This window comes from Terrapene carolina, unplaced genomic scaffold (assembly GCF_002925995.2).
Source record: "Terrapene carolina triunguis isolate 2854851 unplaced genomic scaffold, T_m_triunguis-2.0 Scaffold261, whole genome shotgun sequence".
In the NCBI taxonomy this organism is placed as follows: domain Eukaryota; kingdom Metazoa; phylum Chordata; order Testudines; family Emydidae; genus Terrapene; species Terrapene triunguis.
Window position 1 is genome coordinate 268,465 of NW_020664612.1, and position 15,420 is coordinate 283,884.

The 15,420-nt window shown below is 42.3% G+C and overlaps 1 pseudogene; it reads left to right on the forward strand.

Annotated features, from left to right (window-relative positions):
* The first annotated feature begins 799 nt into the window (after positions 1-799).
* LOC113407736 lies at positions 800-15,414 on the forward strand (annotated as a pseudogene).
* The last annotated feature ends 6 nt before the right edge of the window (positions 15,415-15,420 follow it).

A 15,420-nucleotide genomic window follows, 5' to 3' on the forward strand; every position in this document is an offset into this window, starting at 1 on the left:
GATAGAACATTCATAAATTTAATATAATATGGTCTTCAGATACTGCATGTGGTTGCAATGCCTGTCACAACCACTGTCTAAACAGCAGAGGAAGTAAACTCAAATGTATATCAGGTAATTTGTTCTTCCAACCAGTCCCTTTATATATTTGAGAGACTCTCCCCTTCCCATCCCAAGTGATCCCTTCCAAAAACTCCCTCTTTGAGTGAAAACTCCCCAGGCATGATCTGTCTCACATGCACATCTTTTGTGCTGTAAGACAGCACAATCTCCTTTTTCTCTGTCTCCCCTTCCTGTTAGGATTTAAACAGCATCCCTTACTTGGGTCCTGGTGAATTACTCTGACAGTTCCATATCATCTTCCCTTAGTGACAGTACATCCTGTCTGTTGTCATACAGGAAAATAGAACATGAATTAAAGGCCTTGTAGAGATGAGGCATGGTCCTTGCAAAACTGAAAATGGCAGAAAGAGGTCCACAGGGCAAGAAAGTCTGTCATATGCAGAAGATCAGTTAGATCTGTCAGAGGAGCAGGTGGATTCATTCATAACTCCCCATCAGTCTAGTTATGCCATTTGGATTGTTACCAAGCATCCACTCTTACGACATCAGAAGAAATATCCTTTCTTGTATATTAGCAAAGATTGCTCATGTAGATGCCTCTCAAACAACTGCAGTCAGCCCTCGTAGACCCTAACCAGCTCATGCCACTTCTCATAGTGTATTTAGTATGTGTGTGTAATCTATTTCTTCTGGTTCTAGTAAAATCCCTCTGTGGTTTGGAAGCCTCACGTGTTCCTGCTGAGGAACTGTGACTGGGGAATCCTGTGACAGTAGCGATGAAATGGATGCTAAGGAAAGCACCAACGAGAGAACTGCCTCTAGAAAAAAGAAAAGCAAGAGGCACAAAGGTATGACTCTTCACTCACCCAGTCAGCTCTGCAGGGTCCTTGCTGGGATCGTCTTCTGCGTTTGCCAAGCTAGTGACTGCTATTTACAGATCAGCAATGTGTCTCTTCAAAGAGTTCAGTGAAGTGTGTTTGTGCATGTGTTTGTGCATGCACTTGTGTGCACAAACGCTTAACAAAAGGAATGCTAGGTAGGAGACGTGGTTCATCTCCCCTTTCTTACTGAAGGTGGATTGTTGCAGTTGATTGAATCATGCCTAATTGGTTGATTTCGACCACGTATGTGCTGCAGATAAAAACTTTCCTGAAACACTATATAAAATCCTACAGTTATGCCACATGAAAGGAGACCTGCAAAGAGAGAAACTTTGTGCCTTATTTATTATTTTGATGTCTCAGGAGAGCACTCCTCCCCCTTTAAAGAAAAATAAAGGGTGGCGATTGCTGAATTGTTTGTATAAAGTATCAGGTATTACCTGTTCTTGTGGGAGGATTCCTTGAATGACTAGAGAACAGGAGTGAGAGCTCTGAAAGCTGGTATAGGGTGTTGTATCTTTCACGCAGAGCTTATCTTCCAGTTGTTTATTAAGAATGTGAGTTAAATAGTCTGTTAACAAAAACAGACTTAAACAGTTGGGCTAAAAATTGCTGCCCTTGTCACTTGCACAGATTCCATTCTCATGCCTCTTGGGATGTTCTCCTAGCTCTGAGAAGTATTCCAGCAAAACAAGAAGCCCAGACTGTGTACTGCTAATGTAAAAAGCAAGCCAAAACCACTTTTGCCTTGGTGGAAGAGTTGGAAGCACAAGCCCAATTTCTTCCCTTTTTGGATATCACCTGTCATCCTGCAAACATGAAAGCGTTCAAGAAATGCAAAAGATAGGGATTCCATTAGCATCATTAACTCTGCAACTTTTGCTGTTGTTACTTATTTAGCAGTTTAAGCAATAATTGAAAATCTATAAATGGGCATTGTGGGGAGATTAATGTTCATATTAAGAACATAAGAATAGCCATACTGGGTCAGATCAAAGGTCCTTGTAGCCCAGTATCCTGTCTTCCGACTGTGGCCAATGCCAGGTGCCCCAGAGGGAATGAACAAAACAGGTAGTCATCAAGGGATCCATTTCCTGTCGCTCATTCCCAACTTCTGGCAAACAGAAGCTAGGGACACCATCCTTGCAAGTGCAGTTATACCCAGTAAAGTGACTGTAAACTGACACAACCTTCTAGCAGGCTAGCCCCAGTGTGTATTGGAATTAGTTGTGTTGATTTGCCGCTACAGTTAAAATGTAACTTTTTCTTAGTTGCTGTTAGCCTTACAGAATTAACACTGCTCAGGCTCATTCATCTTCAGCAGAGCTATCAACTAAGTTTGATTATCAGGTCCAGCCTCATTGTCTTCAAATTACGATTTCAATTACATCTGTGAAACCCCATGGAAGTCACAGAATTGCATATCTGTAACTGAGAGCAGCATTTGCTCTGCATAATCCTTATTGCTGGCACAATCATGGAATATCAGGGTTGGAAGGGGCCTCAGGAGGTCATCTAATCCACCCCCCTGCTTAAGGCAGGGCCAATCCCCAGTTAGATTTTTGCCCCAGATCCCTAAATGGCCCCCTCAAAGATTGAACTCACAGCCCTGGGTTTAGCAGGCCAATGCATGAGCCTGAAAGAACACAGCTTGACTCTCAGATCTGAGCCTGAATTTGTGAGGCTAGCAGTTCATTAAAGATGTTAGGGTGTCTTTTTATGGGGTCAACTGAGCAAATTTGGAGCAAAGGACCCAGAGTTGTGTTTTTTAGTCACTTCTGAATAAAGCTGTGTTTCAGCAATTCTATTTTGTGCAGCTCAGTAGGATGTAAGTTGTACCACAGTGCAGATAAGCTATATAGCTGCTATCAGGGTGGATTTGATTTAAATCACTAGACAGGAAGACTCAATTTAATCATGGATTTCTACATAAAAGTGCATTCTTATTGGTTGTTATAACCTTAATACATATTCTTCACAACTCAGAGATAGATGAGACCTAAACTGGGTCTCCCTACGGCCTGCTGCCATTATAGGTTTTCCTTTCTAGTGAGAGAATGGTATGGTAGCTCTCAAATCAATGAAGGCTACACTCAGAGAGACCTCAAGACTTCAGGAATATGCTGCTCAAACAGTTTCACTTTTGTTTCTACTGCCTGTCCCTCCCTTCTCACATTTATCTCCAGACTTCTTCTCCTTGTCCAGATGTATTCTTCCCCCAACAATCTTCTATTTATTGAACTTTTTGAAACTTTGCACTTTGAGAGAGAGGTAAGGGATTGACTCTGTGCACACAAATTTGCAGAGGGACAATAGGGTTGAGGTCTGTTATTTCTAACCTCTATATATTATATTATTTATTTAAAAACACTTTTTCTGTTAACAAGCATGTTATCTCTGGAGACACAAATCCCCAGTTTGAGAACTGCAAAACTAAGCATCTCTGATGGTATCTTCTAGACTGAGCACTGAGTCCCATTGGGTAGATAGAAAGGTTAACCTAAATAATCTGTACAGAAGCCCCTGGAACCCCATAAAACTGGGTCCCTAATCCATGAACTATTGGAACTCATTTAAAAAACTTTTCTTAAACATTACATGAATATATTGTCTCATACTATAGAATTAGAATTTATAATCCCTATTCCATGATGAGATATCTTTGAGCTATAATGTTTCTTAATTAAAACTATCTTTAGATAGGTTTTTTCCTCAAAAAGCATTTTATCAAAAAAATCCGATTTAAATAAAGAAAATCCAATTTTTATTTATTTTAAATCATTGATTTTTATCCATCCTGGCTGCAATGCTGTGGACACAGGATTATGCAGCTTCACAGTGCAATGGTTAATATCCTAGCTGAAATTCAAACAGAATTTAATTGCATGTAGTTGAGAGGAAAACTGTAAGTGTTTATAAAGTAACTTTTAGTTAATTTTAAAGAAATTGACTTATGTGGTCCTTTCCATCTGAGAATCTCAAAGCATTTTACAAATAATAATGAATTTAGCTTCACAGCAGTCCTGTAAGATAAGAAACAGTTCCCCATTTTAGAGATGACAAAATTGAGGCCAAGAGAGTTTCCAGGAGAAGAGGACTGGCACAATGGTCAGGGCAATACTCCAGGACTTGGGAGACGTGCGTTTAGTTTTTTGCTCTGCCTCAGACTTTCTGTGTGACCTTGGGCAAGTCACTTTTTAGTTTCTCTCTCTGTCTGTACAATGGGTAAGGCTGTAAAAAAAAAAAAATATCCTGGGCTGTGATCTTGTTGCAGAAACCACAACTTTTAACACAGTTTTTTAGAGTTGCTGCAAATTTGAGTGGCATCGCTAACCCATGCGCCAGGTCACATCATCATTCAAATTTGGTCCAGCCACTCCTCCATCATGCTTGCCTTTGGGAGCCAAGTGGGACAACCAGTGTATCTTATATGTTGCTGCCCTGCTTTGGAAGGTAGGCTGCATGCCTTGGAAAAACGTGCTGGCAATATTCCAGATAGGTAACTGCAACTTTAACGAAGTGTGGCAGCAACTTTTGAACCAAAAAATGCAAACAGCTTTCCACAGCCTTAACAATGGGAATAGGCGCACCTCCCTGCGTCACCAGGGGTGAGTGAGGACAAATATCTTAAAGATTGTGGGGCGCTCAGTATTTTAGCCTACAGAGGACCTGAATTTCCAAGGTAAACAAAGCAGTTTTTTACAATGCTCCTCGTCATAAAGAAGAAAAAACATGCCGAAGCCCAAAGTGACATAAGTCAATAGAAGAGCCAAGATCGCCTGGACTTTCAGACATGAGTTTTAATCTCAAGACTATCATTCCTCCCAACTTCTATCCCTCCTTGAGGATTAGCCACAGATTAGTTTTGAAATCTTTGGGCCCCATACAGCCCCAACCTAACAGGGCATGCATTACATCCAGGGTGGATTGATCTAAATCGTGATTTAAATCAGCAGGTGGGAGAAGCCTTGATGGATGGATGTATGTTTGTTTGTTTTAAATCATTGCTTTTAATCATGTTTTGCATTTGTACTTTTTAGTTCTTTTCCTAAAGAAAGGTTCATGCTTACTAATTGATAGACATTAAAACAAGTTCATTTGCAACTAAATACAGCCTTTACGCTAAATTTGGTGCTTCTTTTTGCTAACCGGGAAGATGCACTATATCTATACACATTTATTTTAACAAATATATAGCGTAACTTATGTTTATGCTGATTCTTAATTTTTACATTTATCATGGTAGAAAATGGTGACTGATTCCTTTCTAATTTACTGGATGATGATTAAAAAGGTTATCAAAACATTTTACATTTAAAACTCATTTATTAAACAAAGGAAGTATTGTGTAGTTAATGAATTGAACAGATTTTCTGATCGCCATGTCCTTCAAGATTTTAGAGCTAGTAGATCATATCCTCTCACACCTAGTTTTTATTCGTAGAGGGGAAGATGAAAACAAGCTTTCCAGCTTTTTCAACTTCCGAATCAGTGTCACAACTTTGAATGAACTAATAATTGAACTGAACTAGTTGAATAAACTGAAATTAAGAAAATACTCTTTCTGGACCTGCAAAAAGGCTACTGCAATGTCAAAAGCTGGTTTAGCCTTTGTTTTGCCAGAAGCTGGGAATGAGCAACGGGGGATGGATTACTTGATGATTACCTGTTCTGTTCATTCCCTCTGGGGCACCTGGCATTGGCCACTGTTGGAAGACCAGATATTGGGCTAGATGGACTTTTGGTCTGACCCAACATGGCCGTTCTTATATTCTTCTTTTCTTATGTTAACAAACTTTGGTTCCAGGTGATCAGCCAGTGACTTGACATTCTTTAAAACTTGGTAGCAAATATGTACTGCTTAATATTTTTTGTGTAAAATTTAAATAATTTTAACATATTTTAAAAAGTTTAGGCCTTAACACAGGTTGTGAATTTCAAATTTAATTTTAAATAGGATAATTTAAAAAAAACCCACCTGTATTTCATTTAATTTTAAAAATTCTATTTGGGGATTTAAAAAAAAAAAATCATCAGTTTTTACCTACCCTTATTACATCCAAATGAAAGTTCTCTCCCACAGTTCTCAATGCTGAGTAAGGCCTGTAGAATCTATTGAGATATCCATGTCCCAAAAGGTATCTTAACTTTTAAAACTTGAGCAAAATCCATCAGCATTGATAGTATTAGATTGTTGGAAAAATATATGTGCTTTGTGCACAGGTATTTCTAGGTGCATTTGGAATTAAACAAGTATGTGAAACTTTAGTCTAGTGGAACAGTTTTGAGAGCTCTGTGTGAGTGGAAATGGGTTGTTAATGACTAGAGAAGCCTTCCTGGAAGTGTTTGCTTTCCTGAAAGCTGTAATTGAAATGTAGATAAAACAAAGCACCTTTTAAAGGTGGGTTACACAAGAGATAATGACAGTCAAAAAGGGAAACTTTAAACTAGGCAACTCCCACCTTTTCATGTTCTCTGTATGTGTATATGTATCTCCTTACTATATGTTCCATTCTATGCATCCGATGAAGTGGGCTGTAGCCCACGAAAGCTTATGCTCAAATAAATTTGTTAGTCTCTAAGGTGTCACAAGTACTCCTGTTCTTTTTAATGACTAATATGTTTCTTTCTCTCTTTCTACATTTTGTTTATGCTGATAGTGAAATCCCACCGGTCCCCTAAAGCACCAGTGGAGCCTATGGGTGGGTCTACACTTAAAAAGCTGCAGCGATGCAGCTGCGCCGCTGTAGCGCTTTAGTGAAGATGCTGCCAAGCTGATGGGAGAGCTTCTCCTGTTGCCATAGGTGCTCCATGTCTGTGAGAAGTTCTCCCGTCAACATAGCGCTGTCTACGCCAGGGGTTAGATTAGCATAACGGTGTCACGCAGGGGTGTGGCTTTTTCATACCCCTGAACAATGTAGTTATACCCTACAGAGTGTAAAGTCTAGACCTGGCCTTAGTGTGTAAAAATGGTCCATCCTCAAACACTTGTTTCCAAGTCTTTTGGGAAGGTTAGTGTTATATGAGATTCGGTGTAACAGATACCAGCGCTCCATAATGCTGCTCTGATGCCTCTTATAAAGAAAGAACTGACCCAAAGGGAGCGGCAGTCTCTATGGGGTAACAATATTTTGGAGTTCAGGTGCCTCTAGCCTTAAGTTTCTTCATGATGAGCTACTGTAAACGAGCGTATGGACTGAGCCCCTCTTTGGCTAATGTGGCCTCTGTGCTGTCCCACAGCCACCTCATTTACAGAGTGTGTGTGTTCATGGCAGGTCGTGCAGCACTTGCAGAATAGTGCTCAACGGAGAGGAGCCAATCAGCTCAATTTGCATGCCTTAAGGTTTATAATGCAGGAGCTGTGTTACATAATGTGTGTTTGCTATGCTTAGAAAACCCTGATGAGGCTGTTGGAGAAGATTATCCCATTGACATCTGGCTATTGCTGGCCTCCTACATACGTCCAGAAGATACAGTGAAGTTTTCTCTGATTTGCAAAAAAGCCTGGACTGTCATTTGCACTGCTGCCTTTTGGACCAGACTCTACAGAAGGTGCGACCACAAAGAGTTTGTAAACATACGCTTCAGTATTTGTGGGTGTCCATCAGTGTCGGACCAGAATTTGCTACAGAGCTGTTAATAGGGATCTATCTCCTCATTGGGTCAGTCATGCTAGATGTTGGGACATGGTTCTTTTCTAATGTGGTTGCAGCATGTGTGCCTCTGAAATCTTTGCCATTCTATAACTGGTGGTGATTGGCATCCTGTATCCTAGTCTGGGCTGTTTCTATTAAATGTTGGTTTGGAGAACTTTAAATAGTATTTCTTAAGAGATTTGCTTCCTATCCGGTCTGTTTCACAGCCTGAAAATAACCACTATTTTGTAATCTTCCTGTATGTCTAATGTTTAAAAATGTGGTGAGCTCTAATTGTCAAGGCCTAAACACTCAAAAGAATGTCGTGCCCATAAGAGTACATCTTGTGTGTAAAGCTCTCACAAAATGCTTACAGGAAAGTAATGGCATTGCCTCATTTTGAAGGCTTAATTTTTGGGTGATGTTTTGCCTCTTAGTCTCAGGCATTCCTTGCGGTGATCTGCCCATAAATTAACAAGGGGCAGGACTTAATGAAAATAAAGGCATTGTATCAGACTGTGCCAGGTTTTAGGGGCAACCAGAAAGATGGTAGAAGTGGGAGATGGTGCAGAAGAGGAGGAGAGAATAGATGGAGAGCATATAGGTGTCAGCTCACTATGCAAAAGTTCAAGCTTCTTCCTCTGGTCACATCCTTGACTCTCCTTTTTCACTGGGAAGACTGACATTTATTCCTATTATTAAGCATATATATCAGACAAAATCAGCGTTCTTTTCCTATTTGTACTCTTGCCTGTTTTCTGTTTTGCTTCTCAACCTCTTTGTACTCTGTGCCACACACTAAAGATACTAGAGACCTTGCTAAGTCTCACTCACAGCCTTGGCACATCGTGGTGCGAAGACCTTTTGAGACTGGCAGGCCATCTAATGCAGAAAGAGTATGGCGCCCTTGCAGAATCTGAAGATGGCTGCAGGTCTGCAGACACCAGCTATATATGGAGGGGCAATGTGACTGCCAAGAGATGTCAGTGGGTGATGTGGTATAAAAGCAGAGTTTGACCCCTTTGTTCAGTCACCTTCTTTAACACTTATTTTGTAGCTCCCTGAGATTTACCTGAAATCCAGTACAGTTATGGCTTTTCAAGGGGTGTTGGGTTTGTCCCTGTTTCCTTTAGGCACTACGCTCTGGATGCGTACCTGCCTCTCCGTTTACGGCCAGAATCGATGGAAAGGCTGCACTGCCTCCGTGCGTGTGTCATCTGTTCGTTATACCACATGTATGAACTTTTTGCTTCTTGTGTCTCCAGGAATCCGGCTGTTCCAGAGACTACCCCCTTTAAAGAATTCCAACGTAAGTAGTAGTGTTTGGGGAAGTGAACTAACCTGTGTTCAGCTGGTACACTCTCTCTGCTTTTTGTTATTCCCCTTTCAGAGAAATAAATCTGATTCAGGTGGATCCTAGTGAAATAAATGCACTGGATCAGTGATATACATAGGAAGCTAGGAAGAGTTTGACTTCTGAAGTTTTATCAGTTACCTGTGTTTGTACAGCCCCTAGCACAATGGGGTCCTCGTGTGTAGCTCCTAAGCACTCCAGTAATACAAATTAGGAAAATGTCATTTTACAGTGATGGAAGCTCTGTCACTGACACAATCCACAATTGTCCCCTTCCCTCCTCTACACAACCCAGGTTCCAAAAGGAGTTTGAGCTAGGTAGGCATTTTTGTCTACTACTTGCACTGTTGTAACTATATTATTTTGGAATGTTTCTTCTGGGTCAGTGGCAGAGGATCACAAATGCCATTGACAGCCTCTAAAAGGAGAGTCCTTTCACACCGCGCTCCTGCAGACCATCACCTTTGGTTTCTCTGAAGTGGGGAGTGTCATGAGGTGCGGCGCTAGCGTGCGAAGCAAGTGCCTGCTTTGGGGTGTGGCTGTGAAGCTGGGGAGAAATTGTCTGCTGTGTCATTGGGCAAAACCAAACTGCAGTCCTTGCTTGGAGCATTTGTGTATCTAGCCACAGGTGGCTCTTTAATGTGTCTCTTGCAGCACATGATGTTAAAAAACTGTATCATTTAATTATTAACCAATCAGGATGCTTTTACTGTGTTATTAACCAATTGTCGAATACCCGCAGTCATTTTGCTGTGAGAGTAAATAAAACAATGAATTCCCACGACTGTGGCTTTTTGGGGTAATGTTGATGGGTGATTTGGCTCCTGAACCCCTGAGATCTGAGTATCACTGCTCTATGCAAACTACAACAAATCCATTTCTTTGCTGTGCGACATCTCTGCTGCTTCTGTCCTTCCCCACGTGAAGACACTGCTGAAGTGGCAAGTTGCCCTGAGATAAGACTGAGAACAGCGAGCAGCAACAGGTAGGTTGCGCTGCAGATCAGGATTAAGATGCATTTACAGCCTTTTGTGCACAAGTCCTCTGCACCTGTTTGCTCCCTGACCTAATAGGGAATATCACATTCAGGCAATGCCTTCCTTAAAAAGAAGGGAAAAAAACTGCAGTTCCACTAACCTCCTGTTATAGTCTCAGTCCCTCTGAATCTAACCACCCGTCAGAGCAATCTGTAACCCCATCCATCTATTGGTCTGATTAGTAGACCCCTCTCCTCCCGCAGTGGAAGGGTCAGTGTCTGGTATTCATTCACGTTCACATCATAACGGCTTTGGTGCCCACTCCTGGTGCTTCTACCATACTAATAGTTTTGTAAAGATTCCTTGCGTGTAATACTTTTTTATTACCATTCACTTAAAAAAGGAAATTAAATGACGATAAGCCTTTGTTAGAATAACAGTAGAGGTCTGACTTCAATCCATCGAAGCATACAAATGCCCTTGTACGTCTGGACTCCAAACTGTGTCCTCTTTGTTCCATGTGCTGCAATGCCTAGGCGCAGTGGTGTACATTGAATGGGATCTTACATTTCCTCTGCGATTCCTTGCTTTCATGGGTTTTGGTTAGACCCCTAGGGGTCTGTTAACACTGATGGGAGATGCTCGTGTAAACTGTGCATGCAGCGAAGGGAGACTCAGACCCCTATATTACTGAATCCAGCTTTTCCTCTTTAATTTCCTTTCTTCTTTCCCTAGCGTAGCTTGTGTGGGACACTGGAGCCGTTGTGGTGTCAGCAGAAGTGTTTGCCCTTTAAAGACACCCCCATTATTTTTGGTGGAGCAGCAGGCCATACGGTGCACGTCTGAAGGGCAGGACGGCTGACACGCGGATGACATCCTCTGCCCCTTAGGAGGTACTTACCGTTTTGTGCTTAACTACTTGCCATGATCACATGAGCTGTTAGATGAAGCTGTGTCTCTAAGGGCACGCGCTGGCTCTGGGTCTCTAGACGTACACACACTGGCTCTGATCAAACTGGCATGCTAAAATAGAGTGGTCGTGTCATCGTGTGGCAGGAGGGGCTAACCGCCCGAGTGTAACCCAGTCAGAAGTGGTAGGAAGGTACTTGGACAGCTAGCCTAAGCTGCCACCGTGGCCACGCTATTATTTTCAGCATGTTAACTTAATTCCAGCGAGTGCATGTAGGTCCGCCCACCCTGGGAATTACATCTCCAGCTGCAGTGTAGATGTACTCAGAAGGTGAACGGCAAACTCAACTGCAAATGGAATTAAGCCCAGCAGTATCTGCTGCATGCCCCCCGCTAAGCACGATCCAGGGAGCAGTCAGTATTGTAATAGGTTAGAACTGTTTGCTGCCGCTGCTGCCTGGTGGGGGAGATCGTTTAGCCCATGCTCCTGAGCTTAACTGCTCTTCAGCTTTGTGCTTCACCTCTAGGGGATTCACCACTGCAGAGATCCTTCCAGCACTCCTGCCTGTGACTATGATTTAGAAGTGAAGTGAAAGGCCTTGTATCACTGCAAAGCCACACAGTAGGAGTGACCCAGGCTAGGTGCTAAGTGGGGTTACATGAGTCCCTCACCCCAACTAGAATTAAATTGCATTAAAAAGGTGCAGTTTGCATCAGCCCTTGTTCTCTTTTTTTTCCATCCATGAAAGCAATTAGTGCTGGTGCGGCCTCTCAGATTTGACAGTGTTAGTGACTGCAGCTAGCTGGTACAGCATTGGCAGATAAATTTCCCCACATTGACCCAGAAGAGGCCTTAACTCTGACCCAGAGAGACCATCTCTGGGTGAGAGGGGAGTTTTCTCTATGACGCATGCCATTCTTTCCCTTCCTGCTGAGGCTGTTAGCAGGCCCACTTCAGGTCAGTTGTTATGGAAGGTATCTCTTGTGATGTGGACACTTACTCTCTGGCAACTGGACTGAGATTTGCCAGGCTCTCTCCTTATTGGCTACTGAATGGCTGTCAGATGACTGCAACTTCCAGTCACTGTCAGCTTATCGATATGATATTGGGCTCTATTTAACCTCCCCCCTCACTTGAATACAGTAGTTCTGCTAAGACTCTCCTATTTCATGGAGCATTGCATGCCAGGACATAGAATCTCACAGCTGTAAGGCTGTATAAAAGTGTGGCAGTCAGAGATTACACTATAGAATACCTGAGAGACCTTTGCCAGCAGATCCAGGCTTTGGTTGCCTCTGGCATTGAGGCATCGGACCCCATGTATTCATCCACCTTTAGAAAAGAAGCAATGTTCTGAGCCACTAGTTGAACTGTACAGCCAAAGCTTTGCTTTGTGATTTTGAAATACTAGGACGTTGCCTAATGGAGGGGAGTGTGACCTCTGGGTGCGCCTCCTCTTCCCCCCCCCCCACGCTTTTTCAGCTCTGTCCAGTCGCTTTTAACATTTGCCTCTCTTTGATTTCTCCTTCCCTGATCTGCTGTTTGCTCTCCCTCACTCCTGCTCTGTTCTGAGTAATACTCAAAAACCAGTGGGAGAACACTTTAACCTGTCTGGCCATTCTATGACAGACCTGCGGGTGGCTATCTTAAAACAGAAAAACTTCAAAAACAGACTCCAACGAGAGACTGCTGAGCTGGAATTGATATGCAAACTAGACACAATCAACTCAGGGCTAAATAGGGATTGGGAATGGCTGAGCCATTACAAACATTGAATCTATCTCCCCTTGTAAGTATTCTCACACTTGCTTCTTATCAAACTGTCTGTACTTGGTTACCTTGATTATCACTTCAAAAGTTTTTTTTCTCTTACTTAATTGGCCTCTCAGAGTTGGTAAGACAACTCCCACCTGTTCATGCTCTCTGTATGTGTGTATATATATCTCCTCGATATGTTTCACTCAATATGCATCCGAAGAAGTGGGTTGTAGCCCACGAAAGCTTATGCTCTAATAAATTTGTTAGTCTCTAAGGTGCCACAAGTACTCCTGTTCTTTTTGCGGATACAGACTAACACGGCTGCTACTCTGAAATCTGTTCTGAGTGTGAGCTGAATGCATACATTGACCTGAGATTTTATCAATTTAATTTGGCTATTCCATGTAGTATGTAGAGGAGCAAAGTCCATTCTGCTTTCCTCTTCTATGTGGAATGGGTGAGCGGAACAGAGGAAGCACTGCTAGAGCCCAAGTCCTGTGTCACCCTCTGGTATAGCGAGGTTGCCACCTGCTGACTGGCAAATGGAAAATGCCAGGTATGCATTAATGTTTGCAGTGTAGTTGTAGCTGTGTCGGTCCCTGGATATTGGAGAGAAGGTGGGTGGTCCAGTAAAAGAGATTACTTCACCCACCTTGTCTCTCAGATATGCATTAATGTAACTAATGGGACCAGACTGCTGCCATCTCTTCAGCTGCTCCTGTGGTTTGTAGTTTGAGCTCTTTGCCTGTGTTGAAATTCACTAAAAATGAAATAATTAACTCTACTACTGTATTCCCCCCACACACACACACACATATCAGTGTTTGCTTTTCTGATGCAGAAAGATTGAAGGGAACAGACGAGAACCTATGTGGGAATTTAACTTCAAATTCAAAAAACAGGTATGAAAGCTAACCACTTGCCATTGAAATGTCAGGGCGGTAAGGTTTTGAAGCCATAATGATTTTTCTTCCAGAATTGTTATGATGGGTGCAGTAGATCAATTAAAATCCGATCTCCTGGTAAAAGAAATACATATTGCCAAATGCAGAGGTGGGCAGGTAAGGCACTTGTGCAGCTGCTGAGTAGGAAAACTAGAGCAGGAGGCAATTCTTACTGCTTTAAAACAGGCCAATGTTTTCAGTCTTGAGTGTCTAAAGGATTAGATCCCTATGTCCATATTTAGGCTGCTGATTGCCTGCCCCTAACCCAACGTGCTGAGTATCTATAGCTCCAAATACCTTCAGTGGGGAGTTGCGATGACTCAGCTCCTCTGAAAAGCCAGTCACTTTGATTTAGTGGCCTACGGTTAGGGACCCAAGTTTGAAATGTGTTGAATTAATGTCTTTTCTCTCTTCACACGGAAAGCCTTTCCAAAGCTAACCAACCCTTTTATCAGGGGGTGACAGTAATCTTTGTGAAACCCTCCTTTAACCAGACTCAGGATAAATGTATAATACCGAGCACCCTATCAGGACCTGCAGAGTCTGTCTTCAAAGAGACAGTCTTGCAAGCCCTCCATCCCAGGGTTTTCATTGAACATGGAACCCTTTTGCCCGAACAATTGGGCATTAGGCAGGAATCTGCTGCTGAGCCAGGATGGTCTCTAGACATGAAGTGAAATTTCTGGTTGGCTTCAGTTTAGTTGAATGAACCGGTCTGTCTCGTTCTGTCAAGCCTCCCAGATTGAAGAGTAACTGTTGCAAAGGTCTTCAGCCACCTGTTCAGTATGAGGATGTTCACACAAATCCTGATCAGGACTGCTGTCTGTTGCAAATCACCACGCTCAACTTCATCTTCCTGCCGGTAGTCATGGGTATGATATTTACCTTGGTAAGTGTTAAGAAATCTGCACTTAAGCACCATAAAAATGTGCTAAGAAAATGGTCTGGTTATTACCGCATGTCTGTAAATCTTGCTGCACCAGCAGACTAATTAATATGCATTTCCCTAGTGCATTGGGGCCATCACTCAAGGATCTCTTCAGTTTAGTTTCTGCAAGTCACTAAACTCTCTGATGGTTGATGTAGATTCATGGCACCAGCCCTCGAGGCCCAACTAGAAGGGACTGTTTGTCAGCTGTCTTCAACGAAATGTGCTCCATTCCTGGGGGAAGGAAGGATGAGGATTTGTATTCTCATCGTGCCTAGGAGTCTTAGTCAGCAGCACCTAAAATACCCTAGATAACTTATGGGTATTAAAGGTAGAATTGGAAAATAGTGTCCAAGTTCTCTCACCTTTGCACTTCCGTAAGATCAAAGCTCCAAATAACATTTATTTCAACTTTAAAAGAGAGTTGGTTGATCTTTCAAATTTTGATGATGTCTTTCTGGTATCTTTTTTGTGAAAAGCATACTTTTTGGAGGCCCTCAATTTAAAAAAAAAAAAAAAGTATTTGAAAATATAAAGTTTAAATGTAAAACACCACAAAGAAAATGTTTGTCCAATAAGAATTAGGGATCAGCATTCACAGTAGTAGATAGTATTTGAAGAGAAATTAGGTACTGCTTCCAGAAAATGCCTAGATGTCTATTAAGGAAATTGCCAATTTTCTTCCCTGCAGTTCACAATAAACGTGAGCACTGACATGAGACATCACAGAGTGAGGTTGGTGTTCCAGGATTCTCCTGTCCGGAATGGCAAGAAGCCCCGACTTGACCAAGGAGTACAAGTTATCCTGGACCCTGTGCACAGTGTACGTCTCTTGGATTGGTGGCACCCGCAGTACCCGTTTTCTCTGAAAGCTTAGCATGCTCCTACTGCATCTGTGAGTAGCCATGTCAGGCAGAAGACAATGTCTAGGAACTGGGAAATCCTGTTTTTATTTCCTGAATAAATTCTC